At 45.2% G+C, this 26,652-nt stretch overlaps 1 protein-coding gene across 1 annotated transcript in view; it reads left to right on the forward strand.

The window, feature by feature from the left end:
* The window catches only part of LOC101009313 (putative uncharacterized protein CXorf42), a 117,136-nt gene that overhangs the window by 46,804 nt on the left and 43,680 nt on the right, over positions 1-26,652 (forward strand). The window lies entirely within an intron of this gene.

Consider the following 26,652-nt stretch of genomic DNA (forward strand, 5'->3'; position numbering starts at 1 on the left):
GTGGCATGATCTCGGCTTACTAATGCAACCTCCGCCTCCCAGATTCAAGTGATTCTCCTACCTCAGCCTGCTGAGTAGCTGAGAAGATTACAGGGGTGTGCCAACATGCCCAGCTAATTTTTGTATTTTTAGTAGAGACAGGGTTTCACCATGTTGGTTGGCCAGGCTGGCCTCAAACTCCTGACCTCAGGTGATCCACCCGCCTTAGCCTCCAAAAGTGCTAGGATTACAGGCATGAGCCACCATGCCTGGTCAATCTTCCTCTTCTTATAAGATTATAAGGCAACCAGTTCTATTGGATTAGGACCCTACCCTGTGACCTCTTTTAACCTTAATTATCGCCTAAAAGCTGAATCTACAAATGCAGTCACATTGAGGATTACAACTTCAACATAGGAATTTGAGGCAGGGCACAATTAAGTCCATTGCAGATGGCAACTAGGTCTCTGGCTGTGAGAGTGAGGATTCAGGGAGGAGCAGTTTTAAGAAATTCCTCTGTATTAGTTTGTTCTTGCACTGCTATAAAGAAATACCTGAGACTGGGTAATTTATAAAGAAAAGAGGTTTAATTGACTCAGCTACACAGGCTGTAGAGGAAGCATGACTTGGAGGTTTCAGGAAACTTACAATTATGGTAGAAGGGGAAGCAGGTACATCTTCACACAGCCAGAGCAGGAGGAAGACAGGAGAGGTGCTACACTTCTTTTTTTTTTTTTTTTTTTTTTTTTTTTGAGATGGAATCTCACTCTGTCGCCCAGGCTGGAGTGCAGTGGCACCATCTTGGCTCACTGCAACCTCCGCCTCCCAGGTTCAAGCAATTCTCCTGCCTCAGCCTCCTGAGTAGCTGGGATTACAGGCACACACCACCATGCCCAGCTAATTTTTGTATTTGTAGTAGAGATAGGGTTTCACCATGTTGGTCAGGCTGTTCTCGAACTCCTGACCTCATGATCTGCCTGCTTTGGCCTCCCAAAGTGCTGGGATTACAGGCGTGAGCCACCATGCCCAGCCAATGCTACACTTTTAAACAGCCAGATCTCATGATTACTCACTATCATTAGAACAAAACCAAAAGGGAAATCTGCCCCTATGATCTAATCACCTCCCACCAGGCCCCATCTCCAACACTAGGGACTACAATTTGATATGCGTTTGCAATATCAATTGCTGCATACCAAGTTCTCTCTGTTTTGGGCCTTTGTAATAGTCACAATGTCAGGTACTACTGGTGCTAAATGTGGTATTATGCACTGAGCTGCCTACAATCAATGGTAAGTCTCCATGAAACCAAGGTCTTGTGCACAGGCCAGATGGGGTTATTGAATGGAGAAATAGTCTCATGAAACACTTTGGCTTCCTTAAGCTCAGCAATGATGGCAATTTTTTTTTTTTTTTTTTTTTTTTTTTGTCCCCTAGGCAGCTGATATTGTTTTTTGGGAAACAACAGTATTAGGTGTTGGTCATCAGGTGGTCCATGGTCTTCTATATTTCCCACTAAGATGGCCATAACAATTGCAATTCCTGTCAGGGCTTGGGGGCAAAGGCAAGTGGGGGTACACATGGAAAACACATCAGTACCAATATTTCATTCAGTAGTGGGGCCATGACAATGGAGGTTAGTAGGAGCCCAAAATCGGAGAATATGATCTGTTTTCTCCTCATCTTGATGCAAGGGTTTGTGGGGATCACAGTCACCTGTGTACTGGTATCTAAAAGGGCTAAGAAGTGCAATTCCTCTCCACTTTTCAATTGAACTCTAACCTTGGCATAGGGCCTCTGGGTCCCCTGGGTACAGAAGGGTCTTGTTTATAACCCCTAATCTTTGGATCTTTGTTTGTAACCCCTAATCTTATTTATATTTGAAAGCTGAGTGTCAGAGCAAAAGTTGCTCAGGATCTCTGATTTGTCTCCAAATCCACCAGGAGAGGTGGAAGGCCATCACTGTGCAGACCCTAGCGGGACCACTTATCAAATTCCCATGGTCTGGTACTTGGCCTTGAGTTTCTTAGTGGGGAGCCCATCAATCTGCTTTCGTGGTTCCATTATTGAGTAATCAGACTCAGAGATCTCTTTGGGAAGGCCCTTGCCCAGATAGTCCAGAAGAGGGCACTCAAGTACTACTTTTATGCTCCTTTTTTGGAGGGGAGGGGTCAAATTTTGCTATTTTATCAGAAGCCACTTTTTCTGTGCCTGAGAATTTCTGTTAAGATCTGGATCACATAGCAGATTGATGGACTTGACCTCAGGAGGTGGCTTAATTGGGCTTGACAACAAGCAGGAGCAGCACAAACAAACCTATAAATCTAAGTCTGGTTAATCTTCTCATCTACTGTTCCCACTCCCTCATACTATACCCAAGAAACCACCAGGAGGGCTGCAGGACCTCCATAGCCTCTGCGAAGGTGGTTGAGACACGTATTTCAGTAACTAGGTACTCATGATGTGTGGACCAAATCTGTCAGAGACCAAATAGTACCCAGCTGAGGATGAGATGGTCGTTGGTATACATACAGTCTCATCTCCCCACCTTGCTCCTCCTCCTCAGAGAAAGTGGCCACTATCAAGGCACTATGGAGGAGGGGGTCTGTAGTGATGTACCCCTCAAGGAGCCACTTTCCTTTATGAAGTTTATTTAACAAGATTATCTTTTTCGTAATAGAAGCAAACTAGCCAAGTCTCTATGGTTTCTTCCTCTGAGCAAGTCTTCCTTCTGGCTTGGCTGCTGGGCACTGACCCTATCTAGTGAGATCACTGGACAAAGTGATTCTAAAGAGCTCTACATTATTTTTATTAGAAGCATGAGTCTCAGTAACATGCTGCATGGCATGTTGTCCATCAGCCCCAGGGAATTGCTTAGATCTAGGAATAGTTTTGGGGTACAAGTCAGTTTGCAGGGTCTCCAATGATTTCTGGACCCATCATCAGAGAACAGTGTCCAGGGAATTGTTTCTGTGGCTTCTTAGAGCCCCTCTGCTGGATCTCTAATTTGATCCACTAGTTTATCTCAGCCGAGGTGATGGGGATAAACAGGAGGACCGATGGTTACCTTGGAACCAAAAGCTTTTATGAACCATTTTCTGTCATCCTCCAAGTATACCCTGTGACTTACAATAGCAATTCCTGAGACCCATTGGCATGGCTGGTAAAGTGCTACGTGAGGTCTGCTAGCACTTCCCAGGACTCACTGGCAGAGTGCCCAGTCAGACCCTCTGACTCTAGCAAATGATCCATTAGCATCCTCCAGGAGTGCCCTGCAAGGTCTGCTTACACCCATCATTGGTGAATTGCCTCACGAAATTTTCAGGCTCTTTGCTCTTCAAAAACGGCATTATTCATAATCAACTACCCAGCTTGCCATTCCAATTTTTCAATAGCTCCGCTGAACTAGAGAGAGCTGAGCTGCTGGGTGTCAGAGTAGTTGATTAAGACAAGTCAAAATAAAAGTTACAGTCAGGCTTTAATCACTTCCTTTGATAGTATAAGGAAGGGACTGAACCAGAAAAAGTACCAACTCCTCCATTATTCCATTTTTCCACATGGAATGGCTCCAACAGGGGTCTGATGGATTAGCACAGATGCAGGGCATCATCATCTCACTGTTAAGGGAGCCCTGAACAAAAGGCTTCTGCCATTTTATGAACCCAGGGGCAGGAGGAGGTGACGGGGAAGGGCTAGGAGTAGAAAAGTACTGAGTACTGAGTCAGCGTGGAGAAAAAAATATTTTTAGGCACCCCCCAACTCCCACCATGGCAAAAAGAGGTATTAGCCAAGGTGCTTGAGAAAGGCCTCTGCCAAAGGCTCCTGATAAGGTGGACTCCAAATGGAGGCATCTGGTCTAGGAATGCAGACGTGTGAGAGCATGATCAATTAGGGATGTCTGAGTCCTTGACTGCAACTCCATTCACAGCCTGCAATGCACTGGCTGTGCATCAAGTCTGATGTGGGGAGGGCACATCCCCCCATGACCCCTGCCAGGTAAAGCTTTCGTAATTGCCTATAGCGAGGCCTGAAAGATCACCCATAGGTTTTTGGCCAAGAGTTGAATTCACTCTCTCCAGTGGTCCTAGCACTTCCTATGAGAGGTCTTGCTGTCATTGTCTCTAAAAGCATGAAACAAAGGAAGTCGGAGCTCCGCCCCTTTGGAATGCAGCTACTGTGGGGCTGGGTATTTCTAGTTTCCATTACAGAAATACTGAATCCACCCTTGCCCCCACCACACCCACACAGGGCACTCAGGAGAAGGGGAGACAGGGCTGTGGTTTCTGGCCTGCTGTGGCACTAGAAGGTTCATAGCAGTGAGTCTGATGGGCTTTCTGGGTGTCAGACCAGACAGAAGAACCAAAGCCAGTAACCATCATCAGTATTCTAGCTCTGGAGCTTACGTGTCCACCAGTGACAGTGTCTGCCCAAATCTTCCTTCTGGCTCAGCTGCTGGGCATTGACCCTACCTAGTGAAAGCTTAGGACACACCTATCCCTGGAATACTGGGCAAATTCTCCCAGCTCAGGAGAGTGGTGGGCTCTTTTTGGTTCCTCTGCTTTTTCAATTCTATCTGTTATGGTTAGTGTCAGGCCTCTGAGCCCAAGCTAAGCCATCGTGTTCCCTGTGATCTGTATGTATATATATGTCCAGATGGCCTGAAGCAAGTGAAGAATCACAAAAGAAGTGAAAATGGCCAGTTCCTGCCTTAACTGATGACATTCCACCATTGTGATTTGTTCCTGCCCCACTTTAACTGAGTGATTAACCTTGTGAAATTCTTTCTCCTGGCTCAAAACCTCCTCCACTGAGCACCTTGTGACTCCTGCCCCTGTCCATAAGAGAAAAACCCCCTTGGATTGTAATTTTCCACTACCTACCCAAATCCTATAAAACAGTCCCACCCCTGTCTCCCTTCGCTGACTCTCTTTTTGGACTCAGCCTGCCTGCACCCAGGTGAAATAAACAACAAAGCCTGTTTAATGGTCTCTTCACACGAACGCGTGTGACATTTGGTGCCAAAGACCCGAGTCAGAGGGACTCCTTCGGGAGACCACTCCCTTGTCCTCACCCTCACTCTGTGAAGAGATCCACCTATGACCTCAGGTCCTCAGACCAACCAGCATAAGGAACATCTCACCAATTTCAAATTGGGTAAGCGGTCTTTTCACTCTCTTCTCCAGCCTCTCTCACTACCCTTCAATCTCCCTGTCCTTCCAATTCCAGTTCTTTTTCCTCTCTAGTAGAGACAAAAGAGACACATTTTATCCATGGACCCAAAACTCTGGCACTGGTCACGGACTCGGGAAGATAGTCTTCCCTTGGTGTTTAATCACTGCAGGGGCACCTGCCTGATTATTCACCCACATTCCATTGGTGTCTGATCACTGCAGGGATGCCTGCCTTGGTCATTCACCCACATTCCCTTGGTGGCAAGTCCGTTGTGGGGACACCTGCTTTGGCTGCTTACTCGCATTGCAGCCCAGGGCTGCCCCCCACCCCCTTCTCCGTATCTCTACCCTTCTCTTTAAAGTTGCCTCCTTCACTATGGGCAACCTTCCACCCTCCATTCCTCCTTCTTCTCCCTTAGCCTGCGTTCTCAAGAACTTAAAACCTCTTCAACTCTTGCCTTACCTAAAATCTAAGCGTCTTATTTTCTTCTGCAATACCATTTGGCCCCAATACAAACTCAACCATGGTTCTAAATGGCCAGAAAACTGCACTTTTGATTTCTCCATCCTACACGATTTAGATAATTTTTGTCAAAAAATGGGCAAATGGTCTGAAGTGCCTTATGTCTAGGCATTTTTCATACTTCGTTCCCTCTCTAGTCTCTGTTCCCAATGTGACTTGTCCCAAATCCTCCTTCTTTCCCTACCGCCTGTCCCTTCAGTCCCAACCCCAAGCGTCGCTAAGTCTTGTGAATCTTCCTTTTCTATTGACCCATCTGACCTCTCACCTCCTCCCCACACTGCTCCTCCTCAGGTCGCTCCCCGCCAGGCTGAATCAGGCTCCAACTCTTCTTCAGCCTCTGCTCCCCCACCCTATAACCCTTCTATTACCTCCCCTCCCCACACCTGATCTGGTTTACAGTTTCATTCTGTGACTGCCTCTCCCACCTGCCCAACAATTTCCTCTTAGAGAGGTGGCTGGAGCTGAAAGCATGGTCAGGTTACATGTGCCTTTTTCTCTCTCAGACTTTTCCCAAATCAGCCAGCATTTAGGCTCTTTCTCATCAGACCCCACTAAATATATACAGGAATTCCAATACCTAACTGTGTCCTACAATTTAACCTGGAGTGACTTAAATGTCATCCTAACTTCTACCCTCTCCCCAGATGAATGGGAAAGAGTTTTCTCTAGCCCAATCTCATGCTGACAACCGCTGGCTCCATGAGCCAGACCTCCAGGAAGGCATTAGAGCAGTTCCCCGAGAGGATCCCCAATGGAACTATCAGGCAGATTCCCCAGGTATAGCTAGGTGAGATTACATGGTTTCCTGCCTAGTTGAAGGGCTTTAAAAGGCAGCTTACAAAGCTGTTAATTATGACAAGCTTAAAAAAACTACCTAAGGTAAAGATGAAAACCCAGCCCAGTTCATGGCCCGCTTAGCAGCAACCCTTAGATGCTTTATCACCCTAGACCCAGAGGGGCCAGAGGCCACCTTATTCTTAATATGCATTTTATCACCCAATCTGCTCCTGACATTAGGAAAAAACTCCAAAAGTTAGATTTCAGCCCTCAAACCCCACAACAGGACTTAATTAACCTCGCCTTCAAGGTGTACAATAATAGAGAAGAGGCAGCCAAGCGACAATGCATCTCTGAGTTACAGCTACTTGCCTCTGCTGTAAGACAGCCCACAACCACATCTCCAGCATACAAAAACTTCAGAACATCCAAGCCACAGCTCCCAGGGGCTCCTTCAAAACATCCCCATGGACCTTGCTTCAAATACCTAAAGCCTGGCCACTGGGCCTCAGAATGCCCGCAGCCTGGGATTCCTCCTAAGCCATGCCCTGTCTGTGCGGGTCCCCACTGGAGGTCCAACTCACATCGCCACCGCTCCTAAAGCCCCTGGAGCCCAAACCCAGCGTTCCTTGGCCGGCTCCTTCCCAGATCTCCTAAGCTTAGCAGTTGAAGACTGACACTGCCCGATCGCCTCAGAAGCCCCCTGGATTATCATGGACGCTGAGCTTTGGGTAACTCTTACAGTGGAGGGTAAGTCTGTCCCCTGTTTAATCAACATGGGGACTACCCACTCCACATTACCTTCTTTTCAAGGGCCTGTTTCCCTTGCCCCCATAACTGTTGTGGGTATTGACGGCCAAGCTTCAAAACCCCTTAAAACTCCCCCACTCTGGTGCCAACTTGGACAACATCCTTTTATGCACTCCTTTTTAGTTATCCCCACCTGCCCAGTTCCCTTATTAGGCTGAGACATTTTAACCAAAGTATCTGCTTCCCAGATTATTCCTGGACTACAGCCACATCTCATTGCCACCCTTCTTCCCAAACCAAAGCCTCCTTCACGTCTTCCTCTCGTATCCCCCCACCTTAACCCACAAGTATGGGACACCTCCACTCCCTCCCTGGCAGCTGATCAAATGCCCATTAAAACCTAATAACCCTTGCCCCACTCAATGCCAGTATCCCATCCCACAACAGGCTTTAAGGGGATTAAAGCCTGTTATCACTTGCCTGTTACAGCATGAGCTTCTAAAACCTATAAACTCTCCTTACAATTCTCCCATTTTATCTGTTCAAAAACCGGACAAGTCTTACAGGTTAGTTCAGGACCTGCGCCTTATCAACCAAATTGTTTTGCCAATCCACCCTGTGGTGCCCAACCCATATACTCGTTTGTCCTCAATACCTTCCTCCACAACTCACTATTCCATTCTTGATCTTAAAGATGCTTTTTTCACTATTCCCCTACACCCCTCGTCCCAGCCTCTCTGTGCTTTTACCTGGACTGACCCTGACACCCATCAGTCCTAGCAACTTACCTGAGCTGTATTGCTGCAAGGCTTCAGGGACAGCCCTCATTACTTCAGCCAAGCTCTTTCTCATGATTTACTTTCTTTCCACCCCTCCACTTCTCACCTTATTCAATATATTGATGACCTTCTACTTTGTAGCACTTCCTTCAAATCTTCTCAACAAGACACCCTCCTACTCCTTCAACATTTATTCTCCAAGGGTTATCAGGTATCCCCCTCCAAAGCTCAAATTTCTTCTCCATCTGTTACCTACCTCAGTATAATTCTTCATAAAAACACACATGCTCTCCCTGCCAACCATGTCCGACTGATCTCTCAAACCCCAACCCCTTCTACAAAACAACAACTCCTTTCCTTCCTGGGCATGGTTGGATACGTTTGCCTTTGGATACCTGGTTTTGCCATCCTAACAAAACCATTATATAAACTCACAAAAGAAAACCTAGCTGACCCCATAGATCCTAAATCCTTTCCCCACTCCTCTTTCCAATCCTTGAAGACAGCTTTAGAGACTGTTCCCATGCTAGCTCTCCCTGATTCATCCCAACCCTTTTCATTACACACAGCCAAAGTGCAGGGCTGTGCAGTCAGAATTCTTACACAAGGACTGGGACCGCGCCCCCCTGTAGCCATTTTGTCCAAACAACTTGACCTTACTGTTTTAGGTTGGCCATCATGTCTCTGTGCAGTGGCTTGCTGCCGCCCTAATACTTTTAGAGGCCCTAAAAATCACAAACTATGCTCAACTCACTCTACAGTTCTCATAACTTGTAAAATCTATTTTCTTCCTCCCACCTGACACATACACTTTCTGCTCCCCAGCTCCTTCAGCTATACTCACTCTTTGTTGAAGTCTCCCACAATTACCATTGTTCCTGGACCAGACTTCCATCTGGCCTCCCACATTATTCCAGATACCACACCTGACCCCCATGACTGTATCTCTCTGATCCACCTGACATTCACTCCATTTCCCCATATTACTTTCTTTCCTGTTCCTCACCCTGATCACACTTGGTTTATTGATGGCAGTTCCACCAGGCCTAATCGCCCCTCACCAGCAAAGGCAGGCTATGCTATAGTATCTTCCACATCTATAATTGAGGCTACCGCTCTGCCCCCCTCCGCTACCTCTCAGCAAGCCGAACTCATTGCCTTAACTTGAGCCCTCACTCTTACAAAAGCACTATGCATCAATATTTATACTAACTCTAAATATGCCTTCCATATCCTGCACCACCATGCTGTTATATGGGCAGAAAGAGGTTTCCTCACTACGCAAGGGTCCTCCATCATTAATGCCTCCTTAATAAAAACTCTTCTCAAGGCCACTTTACTTCCCAAGGAAGCTGGAGTCATTCACAGCAAGGGCCATCAAAAGGCATCAGATCCCATTGCTCAGGGCAACACTTATGCTGATAAGGTAGCTAAAGAAGCAGCTAGCATTCCAACTTCTGTCCCTCACAGCCAGTTTTTCTCCCTTTCATCGGTCACTCCCACCTACTCCCCTACTGAAACTTCCACCTATCAGTCTCTTCCCACACAAGGCAAATGGTTCTTAGACCAGGGAAAATATCTCCTTCCAGCCTCACAGGCCCATTCTATTCTGTTGTCGTTTCATAACCTCTTCCATGTAGGTCACAAGCCGCTAGCCCGCCTCTTAGAACCTCTCATTTCCTTTCCATTGTGGAAATCTATCCTCAAGGAAATCACTTCTCAGTGTTCCATCTGCTATTCTACTACTCAGGGATTGTTCAAGCCTCCTCCCTTCCCTACACATCAAGCTTGGGGATTCGCCCCTGCCCAGGACTGGCAAATTGATTTTACTCACATGCCCTGAGTCAGGAAACTAAAATACCTCTTAGTCTGGGTAGACACTTTCACTGGATGGGTAGAGGCCTTTCCCACAGGGTCTGAAAAGGCCACCGTGGTTATTTCTTCCCTTCTGTAAAATGTAATTCCTCAGTTTGGCTTTCCCACCTCTATACAGTCCAATAACGGACCAGCCTTTACTAGTCAAATCACCCAAGCAGTTTCTCAGGCTCTTGGTATTCAGTGAAACCTTCATACCCCTTACCGTCCTCAATCTTCAGGAAAGGTAGAACGGACTAATAGTCTTTTAAACACACCTCACAAAGCTCAGCCTCCAACTTAAAAAGGAGGACTCTGTCAAGCATAGAGCCCCAACACTCACCAACCAAGCAAGTAATTATGCTGAACCTCCTTGAGCACTCTCTAATTGGATGTCCTGGGTCCTCCCAATTCTTAGTCATTTAATACCTGTTTTTCTCCTTCTCTTAATTCAGACCTTGTGTCTTCCACTTAGTTTCTCAATTCATACAAAACCGCATCCAGGCCATCACCAATCGTTCTATATGACAAATGCTCCTTTTAACAGCCCCACAATATCGCCCCTTACCACAAAATCTTCCTTCAGCTTAATCTCTCCCACTCTAGGTTCCCACGCCGCCCCTAATCCCGCTCAAAGCAGCCCTGAGAAACATTGCCCATTATCTCTCCACGCCACCCCGCCAAACATTTTCGCTGCCCCAACACTTCAATATTATTTTATGTTATTTTTCTTATTAACATAAGAAGGCAAGAATGTCAGGCTTCTGAGCCCAGGCTAAGCCATCATATCCCCTGTGACCTGCATGTATATGTCCAGATGGCCTGAAGCAAGTGAAGAATCACAAAAGAAGTGAAAATGGCCAGTTCCTGCCTTAACTGATGACATTCCACCATTGTGATTTGTTCCTGCCCCGCCTTAACTGAGCCGTTAACCTTGTGAAATTCCTTCTCCTGGCTCAGAAGCTTCCCCACCGAACACCTTGTGACCCCCGCCCCTGCCCACAAGAGAACAACCACCTTTGACTGTAATTTTCCACTACCTACCCAAATCCTATAAAACAGCCCCACCCCTATCTCCCTTTGCTGACTCTCTTTCAGACTCAGCCCACCTACATCAGGTGAAATAAACAGCCTTGTTGCTCACACAAAGCCTGTTTGGTGGTCTCTTCACATGGACACGCATGAAATTTAGTCCCTTAATCATCATCATTGTGGAAGATAATGTTTATTAAACACCTACAGCATGGCAGGCCTTGTTCTGAGTGTTCTACTTGAATCTTTTCATTTCATCTTCTTTTCAGCCCTATGAACTAACTACCATGAAAATTCCATTGTACAGATGAGGCTCAGAAAGCTAAAACAACCTGCCTAAAGTCACAAATCCAGTAAGTGACAGATCTGTGATTTGAAACCCTCTGTCTGCATTGAGAGTCTCTGTTCCTCCTGTTAAGCCACACTGCGTCCTATACTTCTGAAACCGCCTTTGCAAAATTATGACTAAGACAGTGAAAGAGATTTAACTTAACCAACTCCATTTTGCTTCTAACCTCCAAACTGTCCTTGTTCATTCCTGGGCGTAGGCCCAACTAACCTTGGAAAAAACTTAGTTTATAGTTTAAACAAAGATGGTAATAGCCTTTCCCAAAGCAGACTTCCTTCTTGCCTGGGGACTAGATTGCCTTTGCAGGACTAACATTGGCCACAAGATTCGACATTATAGTTTAGGAGTCATGCAGCTGGAGGCTACACGATTCTAACCCTTCCTAAACTGCTCCTAAGATCAGTGCTTGAGATATTTTGCAAACCCTGCACTTGATGGATCAGCTGGCACCACCCAAATGGATAAACTGGTTCATCTGATCTTGTGGCCCCCACTTAGGAACTGACTCAGCGCAAGAAGACAGCTTCAACTTGCTATGATTTCATCTCTGACCAATCAGCACTCCTGGCTCACTGGCTTCCCCCCAACCACCAAGTTATCCTTAAAAACTCTGCTCCCTGAATGCTCAGGAAGACTGATTTAAGCAATAATAAAACTCCAGTCTCCTGCACAGTCGGCTCTACATGAATTACTCTTTCTCTATTGCGATTCCCCTGTCTTTATAAAATCAGCTCTGCCTAGGCAATGGGCAAGGTAAACCCCTTGGGCAGTTATACTTCTTCCTCCCACCCCAGTGCCCTTACCCCTCCATGCCATCTCAGCAGCATCATCTTTACATATGGGTCCTAGATTTGTGTAGTGTTTTCCAGGCAGCAAGCTTAGTATTTCTTCCTGGATAGAGAGGACATTTAATGAAGCACTTCCCTTTCTGTGTTGCAATTGAGACCAATTGTCTTAAGGTGGGAAACTACTCCATATACAAAGTATAGTGGTTAAAGGCAGGGCTTCTGATACTTGGAGATGTCAGGGACTAATAAAGTTAATAAAATTGGGTCCTGACATAGGTTATTATCTTTTTTATTTCACTAATTAAGGACATTTAAAACAACACCATTTATACTACTATTAAAATAATAGTAGACTGAACATGGTGGCTCACACCTGTAATCCCAGCACTTTGGGAGGCCGAGGCAGGAGGATCACTTGAGGTCAGGAGTTTGAGACCAGCCTGGACAACATAGGAAGAACCAGTATCTATAAATAATAAAAAAAAATTAGCTGGGTGTGGTGGTGTGTGCCTGTGGTCCCAGCTACTTGGGAGGCTAAGGCAGGAGGAGTACTTGAGCCCAGGAGGTTGAGGCTGCAGTGAGCTGTGATTGCACCACTGCACTCCAGCCTGGGTGACAGTGTTACCAGGGAGCCCTTGCTCCCAGAGCTCCCAAGATGGTGGTGGGCTGCTTCCAAAATGGCGGCAGGCCACTTCCAAGATGGTGGCAAGCCTCGTGTTCTCTGACCTGGGGTCCTTGGCCTCACAGATTCCAAGGAATGTAATCTTGGGCCATGCAGTGAGTGTTATAGCTCTATTAGAAGCCGTGGGTTATGAAAGGGAACCGTGGAATCCAGTGACTAGTGTTCAGCTCGATTAGGATGAACCCAGGCACTTAGCCATGCAGGAACAATGGCAAGCCTTTAGCCCAATCGGGAGTGGCAATGGGTGCCTTGCTAGATCAGGAGCACAGCAGACACCCTGCTGGATCCAGAGGGATGGAAGTCAGTGGCGGGTCTGCGATGGAGGCAAACAGCAGTGGTGGACTGCGAGCAAAAGCTCAGCTCCAGCGGTAACAAAACACAGACCAGAAGAGTGCAGTTGCAAGATTTAATAGAGTGAAATAGAGTGAAAACAGAGCTCCCATATAAGGGGAGGGGACCCAAAGGGTGTTGCCGTTGCTGGCTCGAATGCCTGGGTTTATATCCTGATCCTTGTCCCTCCCACTGTGCTCTCAGGCAACAGATGATTGGTTATTTCTTTACCTCCTGTTGTTGCCTAATTAGCATTTTAGTGAGCTCTCCTTACTATCTGATTGGCCATTTGTGAGCTAAGTTGCAAGTCCCGTGTTTAAAGGTGGAAGCGGTCACCTTCCCAGCTAGCTTAGGGATTCTTAGTCCACCTAGGAAATCCAGCTAGTCCTCTCTCTCAACAGAGTGAGGCTGAAACGGCCTTTGCAAAAATTATAACAGTGAGAAAATTACAGCAGTGAAAGAGATCTGATCACGCCAAAGTCCCATCTTGCCTTTGGCCTTCAAGCTGCCCCTGATTACTCCTGGGTTAGGCCAAGCTAACCTTGAGAGACATTTAGTTTATACTTTAAATGATAATAGCCCTTTCCCAAATTCAACTGCCTTTTAAAGCTAATGAGAGACCAGCAGGCTAGGAGGATAAATTCTGCTAAGGTATACACATAAACGATTGCCAGCTATTGTTCTGGAGATCACAGGACTTCCCCAATTACTCCTCCAGATAACATTACTATTGTAGAACCTAAGACTGGCCTTTTGAGATATCTTTTCAGATTTTTTTTTGCCTGTCTGACACCAATGGCTTTACCTGGACCTGCCAGCCACTCCTGTGGCCCCACCCAGAAGATATTCAGTGGGCAGAAGGACCATTCCTGCACCCTTATGATTGCACCCCCAGCCAATCAGCAGCAAGCACCCACTGCTTAGCCACCCTGACCCCCTCCCTAAAACTGCCTGTGAAAAACCCTAGCCCCCAAATGCTCAAGAAGATTGATTTGAGTAACAATTCTATCTCCCACGTGGCGTGGCCAGCCTTGCATCAATTAAATTCTTTTCTTTACTACCATGCCATGATCTTTTTTTTTTTTTTTTTTTTTTTTTTTTTTTTTTTTTTTTGAGACGGAGTCTTGCTCTATCACCCAGGCTGGAGTGCAGTGGCGCGATCTCGGCTCACTGCAAACTCTGCCTCCTGGATTCACGCCATTCTCCTGCCTCAGCCTCCTGAGTAGCTTGGACTACAGGTGCCCGCCACCAAGCCCGGCTAATTTTTTGTATTTTTAGTAGAGACGGAGTTTCACCGTGTTAGCCAGGATGGTCTTGATCTCCTGACCTCGTGATCCGCCCGCCTCGGCCTCCCAAAGTGCTGGGATTACAGGCGTGAGCTACCATGCCATGATCTTTATTTGTGCATCAGGCAGGAAGAACCCATCAGGTGGTTACAATCCTGTCTCAAAATATTTAATAACGGAAATAATATCTAAACCTTGTAAACAGAGATTACAATGTGGCAGATTCTGTTCTCAGTCTTTCAGTGAAATATCTGATTCAATCCTCATAAAAATCCTGTTCAGTAAGCTTGTTATCCCCATTTTATAGGCAAGGAAATTGAAGAAAAAGAAACAATATGTAAATTGCTCCTGACTCTGCTGATAACCATTATAGTTAGTATACTATAATATACTGTCTCTCTCTTTCATAAAAGACATTAAGAGAAACCTTCAGGCCCATAGGGAGGCCCTGATCTCAGAATTTAGGAATAACCAAGTAAAACACAGACATCTCTGAGTTTGAGTCTTGGGCAAATGAGCATTGTGTCTGTTTCCTGAAATTTAATATGAAAACACTAATATCTGTTGTGAGGAGTAAATAACAACATATACTGAGCATTTACACAGTAACTGGCACATAATAAGAACCTCTAGGCCGGGCGCGATGGCTCAAGCCTATAATCCCAGCACTTTGGGAGGCCGAGACGGGCGGATCGCGAGATCAGAAGATCGAGACCATCCTGGCTAACACGGTGAAACCCTGTCTCTACTAAAAAAATACAAAAAACTAGCCGGGCAAGGTGGCGGGCACCTGTAGTCCAACTACTTGGGAGGCTGAGGCAGGAGAATGGCGTAAACCCGGGAGGTGGAGCTTGCAGTGAGCTGAGATCCGGCCACTGCACTCCAGCCTGGGCGACAGAGCGAGACTCCCTCTCAAAAACAAACAACAACAACAACAACTTACACATAAAGCACCACCCCTAGCTTCCATTAAGGAAACAAGAAGAGTAGGAGACCCAGTCTGAAAATACAAGTGCTTACCATGCAGGTAGGGAACATAAGAATTACACCCACAAAACAGTTATGTTTCAGTGAAAGGCCGTAAGTCATGACTGTTGCCTCTTAATTAGTGATTGATACTTCAGGTCTACAGGGGTTCTGGAAGGGGAGACAATTGGGCAGGTGAGGTTGAGAAACAGAAGGAAAAAGAAGATGGGTGAAAGGAGGCAGAAAATGTGAGAGGAAAACAGACATGAATGATTTGGCTAGATGAGGAAAGGAGAATAGGAACAGCACAAGCAAAGATAGTCAGAAATGAGCATGGTATATTCCAGAGATTCACTGTGAGTTTGTAGTGTCTAATATGGTTTGGCTGTGTCCCCATCCAAAATCTTATCTTGAATTGTAATCCCCATAATCCCCATGTGTCAAGGACAGGACCAGGTGGAGGTAATTGGATCATGGGGGTGGTTCCCCCATTCTGTCCTCATGATCGTGAATGAGTCTCACAAGATCTGATGGTTTTATGAACACCTGGCATTTCCCCTGCTTGCACTCCCTCCATCCTGCTGCCCTGTGAAGAAACTGCCTGCTTCTCCATTGCCGTCTGCCATTATTGTAAGTTTCCTGAGGCCTCCCCAGTCATGCAGAACAGTGAGTCAATTAAACCTCTTTCCTTATAAATTACCTGGGCTTGGGCATTTCTTCATAGCAGTGTGAGAACAGACTGATACAGTGTCTAAGAGCCATCACTCCAGAGAGCAAACTTTATTGCCATGGCATTAGCTGAAAAACACTTAGGCTATTAGATTGAATGTGTGCTGATCCCTGAGACTTTCTCTAAATGGTTATATAAAGCAACGCATATGGAAACAGCTAAACAAAGAAAAAGATTCGGCAGAGGAAAAGTGGCTTTCTTGGTTATTTATCTTTTCCTGCAATAAGTATGCAATCACGATTAATTAAAGTTCCCTCCTAGTGTTATTCTATTTAACTGAGATATTGATGTACAATATTAGAATGCTACCAGTTGTGAGAGAGAACAAGCCAGTTTGTGCATGGTGCCTAAATATCAGGAGGGTGTTAAAAGAGTTATTCAAAGTATCATTTTTATTTTGCCTGTGGATTGAGTCTTTCCTATGGCTCATAGGGGAAAGAATGGTGAGAAGGAGCAGAGTGAGATGAATGAAATTTGATCTCTGTCATTAGCTGTGGTTGCTACTCTTGGACAGTAACTCAACGACCATGAAGACTTCCTCATTTCATCACATCCTGCATGTTGACTAGGATCACAGCTGGCACCTAGTCCCCTTCCTTCCAGTTCAGAATGAATGGACTAAACATTTACTTAGTGGAGAGTTATGCAAAACTTTGATACTATAGAATGTGTTCACCTAACGGGCTGAGCCAAGAAGAGGCTCCTAAATCTAAGTCTCTATGTTAAATAAATAGAAGAGCCAATTTAGCATCTTACAATATTTCTGTCGCACTCAATTTTGGAGTTGACCTTTTTGATGTGGTGGGTAGGCCTGTGGAATTTGTGAGAAATCCTTGGAAATTCCTTGTGCTTAAAATGAATAGAATCATATTTTGTGCTTGAGGTGCTGGGGTTGGGGACCTGGGCCAGGGAAAATGAGATTGTGAAACCTCCACTCAGTCTTGACTTTCCTGTCTTCCTTGTAAATAATTTCAATCCCATTGAAACCCCTTAAGGTGACCAGATGAGTTAAAGGGAGGATAGGGATCAGAGGGAAAGAGAAATTGCAGTCTTATTGCTTGGCCTCGTGATGAGGGCTATGGAAGGACATGTTAGGGACTGATTTATATAGGAACCCGAGTTCTATTTTTCTTTTCTTTTTTTTTTTTTATGGTAAAGCCCAGCTGGCTAGAGCTACCTCCTTGTGCCCCACTGGCTACCTTCCAGAGGCAGTACCCAGCTGCTAGCCGCTGTTTATCATCAAGCTCCCCACACCTCAACAACAGCTCCAGGCTCAGCCATTGCCATGGATTTCCTTCCTCCTATGTTTCCAAGGACTCTTTCACCTTTTGATTTTAAAACATCCTTTGTTTAATTTTTTTTGTCTCTCTTGTTCAAAGGGAATGGACAGAGACTCTTCCTTGTTCTCTGCCTTCCCTCCATTATTTTGCCTAAACCAAGATTCTTTGGCTTGAAATAAAAAATCATAATCCAACTCTGCAGTTCTCATAGAGGTCCTAGTTTTGTTTGTGGCCTGTGCTTTGGACGGGTCCAAATGTATCAGTTATGACGCTCACACCTGAATGCTACCTCTGAAATCACCTTTGTCCCCCTGCTTGTGTAACACAACAGAATGTGCTTTTAGAAGGGGTCTTTTGTGTTACTAGATTCTAAAATATTGACAGGACAATTTCCAACCTATTAGCCTGCTTTCTTAAAAAAGTTAATTCAACACCAAGCATCAAGCTAGTTATTGTTCATGTGTTGTGCTTCCAGCTTCAGGCACAGATTTGCAAGAAGATTGGGGGAAATGAGAGTTGTGAGGAGAGTACAAGTTATATCACTCCCTCAAGGGCCTGTAAGAATGGACACCAAGATACTGAATGCCTTTAGGGGAAGTTGTTTACTATTCCTAGAGGTAAAATGTCCCAGTGCCATGATTGGGGAAGGGACTTGAATCTTCAACCCTTTAAGTGAAATAGTTCTGGGCTAGATAATGTGTGCTGAAGAGCTGAACTTGGGCTGCTGTGTGTTTCTCTTAATTGAATGATCCCTGGCCCAGGGGAGGGCATGGCCATCCATAGGCTGGCCTCCTCTAAGCTGAGCTCTGTGTGTTCTCTTATGCAGACTACTCCATTGCTCTGGGCCTGCAGAAAGCCCTCTACAGTGCTGCATAAAGGACATAGTCAAAAATAGGTCAGTGTAACAGAGCTCATTTTAGGGCTCATTTAGAAACTATTTTCATAAAATAGTTTTAGTATATTTGCAAAAGGGAGGAGAGCATCTGCTAAAAGTTTCTTGGAGAAATTCATGCTACAGAGTTTGGAAATAGATAAAAACATACTTTGTTTTTACTTAAAAGAAAATCTTCAGCTGGGTGCAGTAACACACATCTGTAATCCCGGCACTTTGGGAGGCAAAGGCAAGAGGATCACTTGAGCCCGGGAGTTTGAGACCAGCCTGGGCAACATGGTAAAATCCTACCTCTACAAAAAATACAGAAACTAGCTGAGTGTAGTGCTGCATGCCTGTAGTCTGAGCTACTCAGGAGGCTGAGGTGGAAGGATCACCTGAGCCCGTGAGGTCAAGGCTACAGTGAGCCAAGATTGTGCCACTGCACTCCAGCCTAAGAGATAGAGTGAGACCCTGTCTCAAAAAAAAATTTGTCTGGTTCATTTTCCCTCCAGAACTCCATAGAGAACTATATAAATTCACATAAGGGGAAAAAACAACTCACCAGACCTCAAGATGGTTTCTCAAAATTCCCAGACCCTGGTATACACACATATTCTCCCACACCAGGATATTGAATGCCTTTGGAGGAGGTTGATTACTTTTCTTTAGAGGTAAAAAGGCTCAGGCTTAGGACAGAGCCTTGAGCCTGCAGGCCTTTGAAGAAAAGCATTCTGGGCAGGATGGAGTTGGTAAGTGCTGAGGAGCTGAATCTGATATACTGAATCTGAGCACTTCCTGTATCCAGGTGACTGGGGAGCTAAGGAAGGGCACGGCCACTTAGAGGCTGGCCTTCTCCAGGGTGCAGTCTTATATATTCTCTTTTGCAGACCATTCCCTTGCTGTGGGCCTGTGTTCCTTCATCTGTAAAGTAAAAAGAGTAGGGTGGATGTTCCCTAAATACTCTCCATTGCTTAGGCAGCACATCTTCCAGGAAGGACTCTCTAGCCAACACAGGTAGGACTGGGGACGAAGTGTGGGCTTGTCCCTTCAGATATCCCACCCTCAACAGACAGATAGTACCATAAGGGCAGAAAACATGCCCGGTTCATCTTTGAGACCCCATAGTCTAGCCAGGAGCTGGGAACAGAGCAGGTATCTCCAACAGTCTGTGTAATATATAAATGAGAAACAGTTCAGGTAAGTAATCTTGACAACCCCTCTAGCAAAGTTCTGCTGTTCTTTTCAAACCTCTCCATTCACCAAATCAAGTGGTGGCTAAGATATGGTCATCAGATAACACTGAGCTCAAATCCTGGTCCTTCCAGGATTTTTGGCAGGTCATCTGTAACAGATGTTGTCTGTGTCCTACTAGATCTTAGCCATATGTACTTGGCCCAATTTCCAACAGCTTGATGCTTCCTCTTGGGTCTGAAGTCCCTCTGCCTGAACAGGGAAGGCTGGGGAAAAAATGCCCCCAGGAGCTCTCAACCAATGATTATTGGGAGTTGATAGATAAATGCCCAAGCTTCCTTGCCCCTTAGACAGGATAATTATGAAGTGATTGTTCTACACTGTGAGGAGGTGATAAGTAGTCTGTACTAGTCTGTTCTCACACTGTAAAGAACTACCTAAGACTGGGTAATTTATGAAGAAAAAAAGGTTTAATTCACTCACAGTTCCACAGGCTTAACAGGAAGCATGACTGGGAGGCTTCAGGAAACTTACAATCATGGCAAAAGGTGAAGGGGAAACAAGGCATATCTTTTCATAGTGACAGGAAAGCAAGAGAGTGAGGGGGGAAAAGTGCCACACACTTTTAAACCATCAGATATCATGAGAACTCACTTACTATCATGAGAACAGCAATGGGGAAATCCTTCTCCATGATATAATTACCCCCCACCAGGCTCCGCCTCCAATTCGACATCAGATTTGGATAGGGACACAAATCCAAACCATATCACAGTCCCTGACAGTCAGCACTGGCCTGGTACTCACAACTAGGTCTTGATGTTTTCCTGTTGAACATAAACGGTCTCACAGAGTACTACTGTCAGACAAAGTCACTGTGATCTTGATGAAGTGAGAAAAAACAATACCACTTCATAACCTTGTCTAGGCATAGAAAAAATATCACTGTGCAAATGAAAAAAGTACCAAACATGCAGTTCAACTTCCAGCATGACAGCTTGAGGAACTCTGCTGATGCACTCACAAGTGAAAGTGGTAAATATTATTTTTTAAAACCACCACTGAAAGCCCCTGGAAATGGTCCTAAGGGAAAACAGTAAATGAAGAAACATCTATCTAAGAGAACCTATAAAAATTCAGTCAGAAAAGCAAGTCTGTGGTATTTGAACCACTACAGCTTCTTCCTTTCCCCCTCCCAGATCAGTAAGGCAGAGATTCTACTTATTCTACTTCAGACTGCTGAGGCAAGAGCATAGGGCTCCCTCTCCCCTCTGGCTCCCAGCCAGAGGACTTTCTTCCCAGGAGGAGCAGCACTTCAGCATCATTCATACTGACACCAGCTACTTGTTTCTGAGGTTAAGTATCAGGTGAGTACAGCTGAGTGATGGTGGCTCATTTAATCTGCCTACTCTGTCCTCCAGTTATTTAATGGAGGCTCTACCTTAGATGCAACACACTGAGGAAACTGGGGCTCAAGATTTCCTTGCCTCGCTCATGAAGTGGTGGTTACATGCTGAAGAGGCAAGCCAAGAGCACCTTAGGCTGCTGCACCCCACTCTGCCAAGGCCTCAGCCCATAGAAAGGGGTTGCCACTCAAACAGAAGCTTGCCACTGTCCCCACCCTGTCTCTAGAGCTCTTGCTCAAAGATTTTGCCTTGGAGGAGAAACAGGCTACACAACAGGTAGCTCCTAATCTCTTTCCAAAGGAATCGACTTCATTTGCAACAGAGTGTAAAGTTCAAACCTAAGAGTGCTCTCAAGAACAGTGGAGGTTGTCATACAAGGCAGTTGAGATTTGTGGATCTAATGAAGATAAAGCGTGGCCTGTAAGCTGGATAGCTTTCAGGAGAAAACCAGGAAATAAGATGGCTGGTAAGAGCACTCCTGGTATCAGAACCAATATCAGACATGGACCTCAAAAACCATTCCTTGAAAGAAACCACAATTTAATTGGATTCGTTTGTAGAACAATTTATGTCCCAGGGCATTGCTGAAAACAATTGAATGATCAGCAGGCAATTAGTACAGTTTAATAGTTGTGCATGGTAAGGAAAAGAGAGAGAGCCCTACTAACACCACTGCCATCCTAGAGTGACAGTGTACCCACCCAAAGTCATATCTTCCTGAAGACCAACATCAGAGGCTTAAGACTATGAGGAGAACGAATAAGCTTCATTACAATAATCCAGCCAATCACTAAAAAATATACCAGCAAATAACAAGTCCCAGAGGCCAGGGTTGGGGGCAGTTGCTACAACATATTATCAAAAATTTTCTGGCCAGGCATAATGCCTCACACCTGTAATCCCAGCACTTTCAGAGGCCAAGGTGGAAGGATCACTTGAGCCCAGGAGATCAAGACCAGCCTGGGCAATATAGAGAGACCCCTGTCTCTACAAAAATAATAAAAAACAATTAGCCAGGTGTGATGGTGCACACTGATAGTCTCAGCTACTCAGGAGGCTGAAGTGGAAGGATCACTTGAACCTGGGAGGTCAAGGCTGCAGTGAGTCATGACTGCACCACTGCACTCCAGCCTGGGTGACAGAGTGGGACCCTGTCTCAAAAAATATTTCAATTCCAGCAAAAAATGTATGAGGCATGTGATATGGTTTGGCTGTGTCTCCACCCAAAATCTCATCTTGAATTGTAATCCCCTTAATCCCCATAATCCCCATGTGTCAAGGGTGGGACCAGGTGGAGGTAATTGGATCATGGGGGCGGTTTCCCCCGTGCTGTCCTCATGATAGTGAGTGAGTCCCACATGATCTGATGGTTTTATAAGCGTCTAGCATTTCTCCTTCTTGTACTTCTCCTTCCTGCTGCCTTGTGAAGAGGGTGCCTTGCTTCCCCTTCACCTTCTGCCATGATTGTATGTTTCCTGAGGCCTCCCCAGCCATGCTGAACTGTGAGTCAATTAAACCTCTTTCCTTTAAAAATTACCCACTCTCGGGTATTTCCTCACAACAATGTGAGAACAGACAAATACAGACCTGCAAAGAAATAGGAAAGTATACCCCATACACCAGAAAAAAAGCAGACAACATCAACTGCCTGTGAGAGCAACCACATGATGGATTTAACAGAAAAAGACTTCAAAATACCCATTATAAATATGTTTGCAGGCCAGGTGTGGTGGCTCATACCTGTAATCCCAGCACTCTGGAAAGCTGAAGCAGGAGGATTGCCTGAGGCCAGGAGTTTGAGACCAGCCTGGTCAGCATAGCCAGACCTCCATCTCTACAGAGGAAAAAAAAAAATTGTTTTAAAAGAGAAAGAAAAAATATGTTTACTGAACTAAAAGAAAGCATGATTCAGAAAATAAAGGTATGATAACAATGTTGCATCCAGTAGAAAATATCATTAAAGATAGAAATTATTTTAAAAGAACCAAATGGAAATTCTGAATCTGAAAAGTACAATAACTGATGTGAAAAATTCACTAGCAGAGTTCAATAGCACATTTAAACGGGCAGAAGAAAGAATTACCAGATTTGAAACAGGATCGATAGAGATTATGCAAGATGAAGACTAGAGAGAAGAAAGAATGAAGAAAAATAAATACAGATTCAGACAAATGTAGGACATCATCAGCCACACAAACCTTAGTGGGATCTACCAGAAGAAAGGAAGAGATAGAGAGGAGCAGACAAAATAGTCCAAGAAATAATGGCAGAAAATTTCCCAAATTTATTTTAAAAACAATAACCTACACACTCAGGAAGCTCCGTGAATTATAAGAAGGATATATGTAAAGAATCCACCAACAGATTATATCATAGTAAAACCGGCTAAGATCAAGGAGAAAATCTTGAAAGTGGCAAGAGAAAAATGTCTCATCACTTACCAGGGAACCCCAGTAAGATTGGTAGTTGACTTCTCAGCAGAAAGAATGAAGGCCAGGTGGCAGTAACATTAAATATTCAAACTGCTTAAAGAAAAAACTCAACCAAGAATCCTACATCCAGCAAAGCTACCTTTCAGAAATGAAGTCAAAGACATTCCCAGTTAAATAAAAATGGGAGGATTTGTTGTTAGATCCACCTCACAAGAAATAATAAAGGAAGTTCTTCAGGTTGAAAGCAAGTGCTTCAGATGTTAATTCCAACCTATGAGAACAAGCAAAGGCCCACTTTATCCACTGCCTCTGCCCCATCCAGCCTCACAAGTGTCAGAATGTCGCAGCTGCAAGTCTGACATACCAGGGTACAAACCCCACTTTATCAATTACTGAATATTTTGGGGAAGTAACAGCCACTCTGGGTGTGACAGTTAATACTGAGTGTCAACTTGATTAGATGGAAGGATACAAAGTATTGATCCTAGGTGTGTCTCTAAGGGTGTTGCCAAAAGAAATTTACATTTGAGTCAGTGGGCTGCGAAAGGCGAATCCACCCTTAATCTGGTGGGCACAGTCTAATCAGCTGCCAGTGAATATAAAGCAGGCAGAAAAACGTGAAAAGGAGAGACTGGCCTAGCCTCCCAGCCTGCATCTTTCTCCCATGCTGGACACTTCCTGCCCTTGAACATCGAACTCCAAGTTCTTCAGTTTTGAGACTCAGACCGGCTCTCTTTGCTCCTCAAGCTTGCAGACAACCTATTGTAGGACCTTGTGATCGTGTAAGTTAATACTGAATTAACTCCATATATATATATATATATATGGAGGATATATAGAGAGAGAGGATATATATATATGGAGGATATATATATGGAGGAGATATATATATGGAGGAGATATATATATATATGGACGAGATATATATACACACACACATATATATATACACACACACATATATATATATATCCTATTAGTTCTGTCCCTCTAGGGAACACTGAGTCTCAAAGTTTCTACAGTGAGACCAAATGTTTAAAGATGTCTGATGTCCCCAAGACCAGGAGAACAAGGGAGTAAGGAAAGAGAGTGCTGGAACTTGATGACTTGAGGCGGGTCACTGTCTCTCTCTGGGCCTCAATTTCTGCTTTGAAAAATGAGAATGTTTGCCCTAAGAATACCAGATCCAAAGTGCTCCGGAGCATTTCTCAAGATTATTGGAAGTGTCAAAATTAGAATCAGATCAAGTTAGGAAACATTTTAAAGTTTACTGTTACATAGTAAGAGAAAGTACAGCTCATGATCCAGGAGACTTCAAACAAAGTGGTAGAAAGCTCACTTTATGGCAGTCATAGCACACTTTATAAAGCATAAAGGAGAATATTTTGATTTTTTTTGTGGTTGGCTGTTTTACATTAACATTCTTTTTAAGGTAAACAGAGTTGTTTAAACTGATTTGCCTATAGCTGATTGGTTTAATTTCACTGAATCATGCTGACAAAGATGTAAAGGTTATGTTTGGTATTTATGATTAGAGATGGTGTTTGGGGAAATCGGGATGAATTAAATTTTGGTTGCATGGTTATGAGTGGTTGGCCTTCGGGTATACCTAAACTGTGGCTTCATTTTTATCTTTAACAGAAGATGACTGAGCTCTCACTATGTGTCAGGGCACTGGTTAAATTCTGAATCCTGCCCTCTTGTAGGAAGACAGAGATTAAACAAGAGAGCCAATAACCAAACAAAAAAGTAGAGACACTGTGGGGTTGGGGATCTTAGCTCAGGTGCTTAGGGAGGGCATTTGAGCAGAATCATGAATGCAATAAAGGAGGCAGCCATGCAAAAACCTGTAGGAAGAGCATTCCAGACAGAGAGAACAGCCAGTGCAAAGGCCCCAAGGTGGGAATGAGCTTGGTGTGTTCTGAAGACTCATGTGCTCAGCACCCAGGGGCGGAGCGGGAAGCAGGGGAAAATGTGGCTAGGAAAGGAGGCAGAGCAAGATGGCAGAATAGAAAGCTCCACTGACCGTCCTCCTGCGACTCTGTGCAAGGACACCAAGTTAACAACTACCTACACAGAAAAAAACACCTACATCAAATCCAAAAATCAGGTGAGCACTTACAGTACCTGGTTTTAATTTCATATCACTGAAAGAGGCACTGAAGAGATAGAAAAAACAATCCTGAATCACCAACGGTACCCCTCCCTGACCCTCGCAGCCATGACGTGCTGTGGAGAGTGTCTCTGGACACTGGGGAAGGGAGAACACAGTTCTTTTGCTTCACAGTTCAATTGTGAAGCATTGATCTCAGCAATGTCCTGTTACAGCAGAAAGGAAAACCAGACCAAACTCAGTTGATGCCCACTCACAGAAGGAGCATTTAAACCAGCCCTAGCCAGAGGGGAATTACTGATCCCAGCAGTCTGAACTTGAGTACCTGCAAACCTCACCGTGAAGGGCCAAAGTGCTCTCAGTCTCTAACTAAACTTGAAAGGCAGCCTAGGTCATAAGGACTTCAACTCTTAGGTGAGTCCTAGGGCTGAACTAGGTCCAGACACAGTGGACTTGGCAGGGGTGGGGGTAGGGTGGGGCACAACGTGCTGAGACACTAGCTGGGACAGCCAAGGGAGCGCTGGCATCACTTTTCCCCTAACCCCAGGATGCACAGCATGTGGCTCTAAAAGAGACCCTTCCTTCTGCTTGAGGAGAGGAGAGGGAAGAGTTGAGAGGACTTTGTCTTGCATCTTGGATACCAACTCAGTCACAGCAAGATAGGGCTCCAGTCAGAGTCATCAGGCCCCTGTTCCAGCCCTAGCTCCCAGATGACATTTCTAGACAAACCCTGGGCCAGAAGGGAACCCACTGCCTTGAAGGAAAGGACCCCATCCTGCCAGAATTCATCACCTGCTAACTGAAGAGCCCTTGAACCCTGAATACCTAGCAGCAATACGCAGGCACCATGTTGAGGGCCATCATGAGCCTCTGAGACTTGCTGGCTTCAGGTACCAACACCGCCACAGGGGCTAGAGCACCAAGCAGGTTCTTAGGGTTCTAGATTCCAGGACTTGACAGCATTTCTGGACCTGTCCCAGGCCAGAGGGGAGCCCAATGCCCTGAAGGGTGAGTCCCAGGCCACGCAGCTTTCAAGACAAGCTAATTTAAGAGATCTTGGGCCTTAACGGAACATCGGTGGTAGTCTTTCAGTACTCCTTGTGGTCAGGGGTGGCAGTGGCTATGGAGTGAGGCTCCTCTGCCTTTGGAAAGGGGAGGGAAAAGCAGGAAGGACTAGGTCTTGTGGTTTGAGTGCCAGGTCAGCTGCAATACAATAGAACACCAGGTAGACTTATATTTCTTTGACTCTAGTCCCTGACTCCTGGATGATACTTCTAGACCCACCTGGGGCCTAGGGGAACTCACTGACCTGGAGGGAAGGACACAGGCCTGGCTGGCTTTGCCACCTGCTCATTGTAGC

The sequence above is a fragment of the Papio anubis genome, chromosome X, assembly GCF_008728515.1.
Source record: "Papio anubis isolate 15944 chromosome X, Panubis1.0, whole genome shotgun sequence".
NCBI lineage: Eukaryota > Metazoa > Chordata > Mammalia > Primates > Cercopithecidae > Papio > Papio anubis.